Genomic DNA, 7,517 nt, shown 5'->3' with positions numbered 1-7,517 from the left:
GGTGAAAATCCGTGAAGTAGAAACCATATGTTTATATGGTTATTTTTATATTGTCATGCTTGGGTCACAGATTTGCACAGAAACACAGGAAGTTGTAGAGAGACAGGAACGTTATTCAAACACTGCAAACAAACATTTGTCTCTTTTTCAAAAGTTTAAACATGCTCCATGACAAGACAGAGATGACAGTTCCATCTCACAATTAAAAGAATGCAAACATATCTTCCTCTTCAAAGCAGTGCACGTCAGGAGCAGAGACTGTCAGAAAGTGAGAGAAAAGCAAACAAATCAATAGGGCTGTTTGGCTTTTAAGTATGCGAAGCACCGCCGGTACAAAGCTGTTGAAGGCGGCAGCTCACACCCCCTCCGTCAGGAGCAGGTAGAGAGAGAGAGAGAGACAGAGAAAAACAAACAATCAAAAATCAATACGTGCCCTTTGAGTTTTTAAGTATGCGAAGCACCGTGCAGCATGTCGCTTCAGGAAGCAGCTGCACAGAAGGGAGCAAAGTGAAGATAATCTTCCAGCATTTTTAGACGAGCGTCCGTATCTTCTAGGTGTGCGAACAGACCCCCTGCTCAATCACCCTACGTCAGGATCAGAGAATGTCAGCGCAAGAGAGAGAGAGAGAAAAGTAAGTTGGGTAGCTTCTCAGCCATCTGCCAATAGCGTCCCTTGTATGAAATCAACTGGGCAAACCAACCAGAAATTAAAAGACCCATTGTCCGCAGAAATCTGTGAACCAGCAAAAAATCCACGATATATATATTTAAATATGCTTACATATAAAATCCGCGATAGAATGAAGCCGCGAAAGGCGAAGCGCGATCTAGCGAGGGATTACTGTATATGCTGTGTAGTCACAGGGTTTGATATTGTTAGACATTTTTTGGTAATATTCCTATGTTAATTACATCTGTTATGGCCCTTTTTCTCCTTTTGTTTATTTTATTTACCCTAGGTTCTTGTCTATAAGCCGGACTCATGTATAAGCCGGAGACCAAAAATCATACGAATTTTTAAAATAAAGTCGTATCATAGATAAGCCGGACTCATGGATAAGCCGAACGTACTATAACCTATAACTAATAGAAGGGAGGGAGGTCAGTGGTCTCACTCGCACCCATTTAATTTCTTTAAGGGGGGAGAGAGTGTGAGATATTGGCGTCTCTCTCACTCCCCGCATGGCGCGGTTGGAGCGGCCGGAGCGCGTTCTTTCTGCTCTGGGCGTCGCCAAGTCAACACGCGCGCGTAGCGGTCATTTAAATTGTGATTTTATATGTAAGCATATTTAAATATATATCGCGGATTTTTTGCTGGTTCGCGGATTTCTGCGGACAATGGGTCTTTTAATTTCTGGTACATGCTTCCTCAGTTGGTTTGCCCAGTTGATTTCATACAAGGGACGCTATTGGCAGATGGCTGAGAAGCTAGATTGTTTACTTTTCTCTCTCTCTTGCGCTGACTATCTGTGATCCTGACGTAGGGGGATTGAGAAGGGGGTTGTTCGCACACCTAGACGATACGGACTCTCGTCTAAAAATGCTGAAAGATTATCTTCAAGTTGCTATCTTTTGTAAAGCTGATTCCTGAAGGACATGCTGCACAGTGCTTCGCATACTTAAAAGCTCGAAGGGCACGTATTGATTTTTGACTTTGTTTTTCTCTCTCTCTCTCTCTCTTCCTGCTCCTGACGGAGGGGGTGTGAGCTGCCGCCTTCAACAGCTTTGTGCCGCGGTGCTTCGCATACCTAAAAGCCAAACAGCACCATTGATTTGTTTGCTAGAGATTGTTTTCTCTATCTATGTGACATTCTGTGGTCCTGACACACACTCCTTTGAAGAGGAAGATATGTTTGCATTCTTTTAATTGTGAGACAGAACTGTCATCTCTGTCTTGTCATGGAGCACAGTTTAAACTTTTGAAAAAGAGACAAATATGTGTTTGCAGTGTTTGAATAACGTTCCTGTCTCTCTACAACCTCCTGTGTTTCTGCGCAAATCTGTGACCCAAGCATGACAATATAAAAATAACCATATAAACATATGGTTTCTACTTCGCGGATTTTCTTATTTCGCGGGTGGCTCTGGAACGCAACCCCCGCGATGGAGGAGGGATTACTGTATAAGCCGGACTTATGTATAAGCTGATATTCTATTTTTTCATTTTCACAACTTTTTTCCTTAGATAAGCCGCGGCTTATAGACAAGAACTTAGGGTAATTTAATTTTTACTGAGAGAATGAATGTGAATAAGAATTCCTATGAACTGGCCCTATTCTGTGATGATCAGGCCACCCAATCCACAGCTTGGTTCTTTCTCATATATTTCTTGTCTCCCTGTAACCCTCAAATTAAATTAACCTTTGATGAAGATAGCAATGCTTCTCTAGCATCTTCAAACTCAGAATAAAGCCAAGCATATCAAACTGAAGAAAATGGGTGTTTGTATAAATAATATGCACAGAGGGATAAATACAAGGAGTAACACAAGTACAAAGGAAACACAAATCCTGCTACCTCTCTGGGCCTTCCTACTTAACGTGAGGAGTGGCTACTCCATTTTCCCACCCCCATACTGCATCCCATAGTGGCTTTTCTTCTCCAGTCTCTCTCTCTCTAGGCTCTGGCCTCTCTTCCTTCCATCAATTCAGTTCTTTGTCCCCAACTCACCTGTCAAGTGATGTGGTTCAGAATATTTATACCCCATCCCAGGATTACATCTTTGTCAGTGCTAGTTTCATAATTGTAATATTGAAGATGACGATGCTGCTCACTGTAGTGGTCACTGATGTCCCTGCCCATACAGTATATCCTTTGGGTAGTTACTGTTATCAGACCACTCATTAATGCCAACATTTTTATCTTGGGAGTCAAAACAATGTCTATTTAGTGAGGTCTTCCCAAGACACTTTACTAAAACAGAGTGCTAAAATATAAGTACTACCAAGGCACATCACCCATTCACTCAGGGTGGGTCACATCAGCTACTTTGTTGTTTCTAATTCAGCCAATTTTGCTTCTTTGCTACTGGCACCAAGGATTAAGCAGTAACTTGGCTCTTGTTCTGTTTCCACTACCATTTTAGAATCTAACTGATATTACCTCCGAGAATTTGTAGCTTGCTTGGTTATCCTACTTCCATAACCAGGAAATGAAGACTTGAAATTATTTAACCCCAATCTAACCTTTAAAGAATATCTAGAAACACAGACCTTTATTCTGTTGCAATAATGTCAGAAGTCGCATGCTCCCACCTATCCTGCCTATCAACAGCAAAAACAAAATTCCATTGTATGATAATGTATTTAATTTCTAATATTATGAAAGTATTCCTTGGCCTCTAACACCCCCCAATGCTATCTGAATACTTGTTTTATATTTTAAGAAAAAATTAAATAGAATAAATATGAGACAGAGATTCCTCTACTAAAATTAAAATCTTTTAAATGAAACAAAAGGAAAACTTATTAAGGAGAAAAATAAAGAAGCTACTTTCTTTTTATTTGTTGATGCAAAAAAAAGAGCAAAATCTTCACAAAGATACTTTTTGGCCTTAAATATCAGACGCTTGAAGTGGACGCCTCCTTGAAATAATGTCATTGCATCGTACAGTGTCAAACACAACAATGAACTTACAACATTAACCAGTTGCCTGACACTGGCTACTCTCCATATGCGCACTAAAGTCATAACTGATTGTCAGTCATGGGAATTTCACGTTTCACAAGAAATTCAATTCAAAACGACATGTTTTTGTCTGCCATGAGACGAGCCATGTGACATAATATTTCATGTGGTGTCTTCCTTGGACATCCAAAGATTTGTTGAAATGCACAGATCAGTGTATGTCAAAGAGCGGGGCAGAGGAGGTGTCCCTTGGTGGTCCAAAGGCTTGCTGCTATCGAAGAGCTAGGAGGAGGATCCAGAACCGTATTGCTGGACACTAATTATAGATGACAGTGGTGGGTGGGGCTAGTTTCCCCTTGGAAGTGCTAATGCTTGGTAAACAGAATGGATTCTTCTTCTAAATAAAGTTGATATTGTTGGGCGAAGTGCTGGTTATGCGGCATGAACAGGGAAGTGCTGGTATACTTAGAGGAGTGTATATGTATAATTTCCATGCATGTTTTTTGGAGTTAGTTTGGTCTCTGATGTTTTTTGCACTTTGAGTTGAACTGTAATGTTAGGTAGAATGCCCAGAGGGGACTGGGCGGTCTCGTGGCCTGGAACCCCTACAGATTTAATTTTTTTTCTCCAGCCTTCTGGAGTTTTTTTTTGTTTTTTTCTATCCACCCTGGCCATCGGACCTTACTCCTTTTCTATGTTAACTAATGTTGTCTTATTTTAATTTTGTATTTTGTCTGTTACCCCTCCTTTAACTGTCACCTTATCGTGGTGGAGGGGTTTGCGTGTCCCAATGATCCTAGGAGCTCTGTTGTCCGGGGCTTTATGCCCCTGGTAGGGCCACCCAAGGCAAACTGGTCCTAGGTGAGGGATGAGACAAAGAACGGTTAAACAAACCTCCTATGAAGAAAAACAATTTTGGACGGCGTTTTCCCTTGCCCGGACGCGGGTCACCGGGGCCCCACTCTGGAGCCAGGCCTGGAGGTGGGGCTCGATGGCGAGCGCCTGGTGGCCGGGCCTGCACCCATGGGGCTCGGCCAGGAACAGCCCGAAGAGGCAACGTGGGTCCCCCTTCCCATGGGCTCACCACCTATGGGAGGGGCCAAGGAGGTCGGGTGCAGTGTGAGTTGGGTGGTGGCCGAAGGCGGGGACCTTGGCGGTCCGATCCTCGGCTACAGAAACTGGCTCTTGGGACGTGGAATGTCACCTCTCTGAAGGGGAAGGAGCCTGAGCTAGTGCGCGAAGTTGAGAGGTTCCGGCTAGATATAGTCGGACTCACCTCGACGCACAGCTTGGACTCTGGAACCAATCTCCTTGAGAGGGGCTGGACTCTCTACCACTCTGGAGTTGCCCCCGGTGAGAGGCGCCGAGCAGGTGTGGGGTATACTTATTGCCCCCCAACTTGGAGCCTGTACATTGGGGTTTACCCCCGGTGGACGAGAGGGTAGCCTCCCTTCGCCTTCGGGTGGGGGGACGGGTCCTAACTGTTGTTTGTGCGTATGCACCGAACAGCAGTTCGGAGTACCCACCCTTTTTGGAGTCCTGGAGGGGGTGCTAGAGGGCATACCTTCTGGGGACTCCCTCGTTCTGCTGGGAGACTTCAATGCTCACGTGGGCAATGACAGTGAGACCTGGAAGGGGCGTGATTGGGAGGAATGGCCCCCTGATCTGAACCCAAGCGGTGTTTTGTTATTGGACTTCTGTGCTTGTCACGGATTGTCCATAACGAACACCATGTTCAAGCATAGGGTGTTCATATGTGCACTTGGCACCAGGACACCCTAGGCCTCAGTTCGATGATCGACTTTGTGGTCGTGTCGTCGGACTTGCGGCCACATGTCTTGGACACTCGGGTGAAGAGAGGGCGGAGCTGTCAACTGATCACCTCCTGGTGGTGAGTTGGCTTCGATGGTGGGGGAGGATGCCGGTCAGGCGTGGTAGGCCCAACGTGTTGTGAGGGTCTGCTGGGAACGTCTGGCAGAGCCCCCTGTCAGAAGTAGCTTCAACTCCCACCTCCGGCAGAACTTCGACCACATCCCGAGGGAGGTGGGGGACATTGAGTCCGAATGGGCCATGTTCCGTGCCTCTATTGTTGAGGCAGCTGACCGGAGCTGTGGCCGTACGGTGGTCGGTGCCTGTCGTGGCGGCAATCCCCGAACCCGCTGGTGGACACCGGCGGTGAAGGATGCCGTCAAGCTGAAGAAGGAGTCCTACAGGACCCTTTTGTCCTGTGGGACCCCGGAGGCAGCTGATAGGTACCGGCAGGCCAAGCGGAATGCGGCTTTGGTGGTTGCTGAGGCAAAAACTCGGGCATGGGAGGAGTTTGGGGAGGCCATGGAGAATGACTTTCGGACGGCTTCGAGGAGATTCTGGTCCACCATCCGGCGTCTCAGGAAGGGGAAGCAGTGCAGTGTCAACACTGTATATGGTGGGGATGGTGCGCTGCTGACCTCGACTCGGGACGTTGTGGGTCGGTGGGGGCAATACTTCGAAGACCTCCTCAATCCCATTAACATGCCTTCCAATGAGGAAGCAGAGCCTGGGGACTCAGGAGGTGGGCTCCCCCATCTCTGGGACTGAGGTCACCGAGGTGGTCAAAAAACTCCTTGTGGCAGGGCCCCGGGGGTGGATGAGATACGCCCGGAGTTCCTCAAGGCTCTGGATGTTGTAGGACTGTCTTGGCTGACACGCCTCTGCAACATCGCATGGACATCAGGGACAGTGCCTCTGGATTGGCAGACCGGGGTGGTGGTCCCCCTCTTTAAGAAGGGGGATCGGAGGGTGTGTTCCAACTACAGAGGGATCACACTCCTCAGCCTCCCTGGAAAAGTCTATTCAGGGGGTCCTGGAGAGGAGGGTCCGTCGGATAGTCGAGCCTCGGATTCAGGAGGAACAGTGTGGTTTTCGTCCTGGTCGCGGAACAGTGGACCAGCTCTATACCCTTAGCAGGGTCCTGGAGGGTGCATGGGAGTTTGCCCAACCAGTCTACATGTGTTTTGTGGACTTAGAAAAGGCATTCGACCGTGTCCCTCGGGGAATCCTGTGGGGGGTACTCCGAGAGTATGGGGTACCGGCCCCCCTGATAAGGGCTGTTCAGTCCCTGTACGATCGGTGCCAGAGCTTGGTCCGCATTGCCGGCAGTAAGTCGAACCCGTTTCCAGTGAGAGTTGGACTCCGCCAGGGCTGCCCTTTGTCACCGATTCTGTTCATAACTTTTATGGACAGAATTTCTAGGCGCAGCCAGGGTGTTGAGGGGTCCGGTTTGGTGGGCTCAAGATTGGGTCACTGCTTTTTGCAGATGATGTTGTCCTGTTTGCTTCATCAGGCCGTGATCTTCAGCTCTCTCTGGATCGGTTCGCAGCCGAGTGTGAAGCGGCTGGGATGAGAATCAGCACCTCCAAATCCGAGACCATGGTCCTCAGCCGGAAAAGGGTGGAGGTGCCCTCTCAGGGTTGGTAGCGAGATCCTGCCCCAAGTGGAGGAGTTCAAGTATCTCGGGGTCTTGTTCACGAGTGAGGGAAGAATGGAGCGTGAGATCGACAGGCGGAGCGGTGCGGCATCCGCAGTAATGCGGGCATTGCATCGGTCTTTCGTGGTGAAAAAGGAGCTGAGCCGCAAGGCGAAGCTCTCAATTTACCAGTCAATCTATGTTCCTACCCTCACCTATGGTCATGAGCTATGGGTAGTGACCGAAGAACGAGATCGCGAATACAAGCGGCTGAAATGAGTTTTCCTCCGCAGGGTGTCTGGGCTTTCCCTTAAAGATAGGGTGAGAAGCTCAGTCATCCGGGAGGGGCTCAGAGTAGAGCCGCTGCTCCTCCGCATCGAGAGGAGTCAGATGAGGTGGCTCGGGCATCTGATCAGGATGCCTCCTGGACGCCTCCCTGGTGAGG

The sequence above is a fragment of the Erpetoichthys calabaricus genome, chromosome 2 (genome assembly GCF_900747795.2).
Source record: "Erpetoichthys calabaricus chromosome 2, fErpCal1.3, whole genome shotgun sequence".
In the NCBI taxonomy this organism is placed as follows: Eukaryota; Metazoa; Chordata; class Cladistia; order Polypteriformes; family Polypteridae; genus Erpetoichthys; species Erpetoichthys calabaricus.
Note: the sequence above shows the minus strand (reverse complement) of the source record.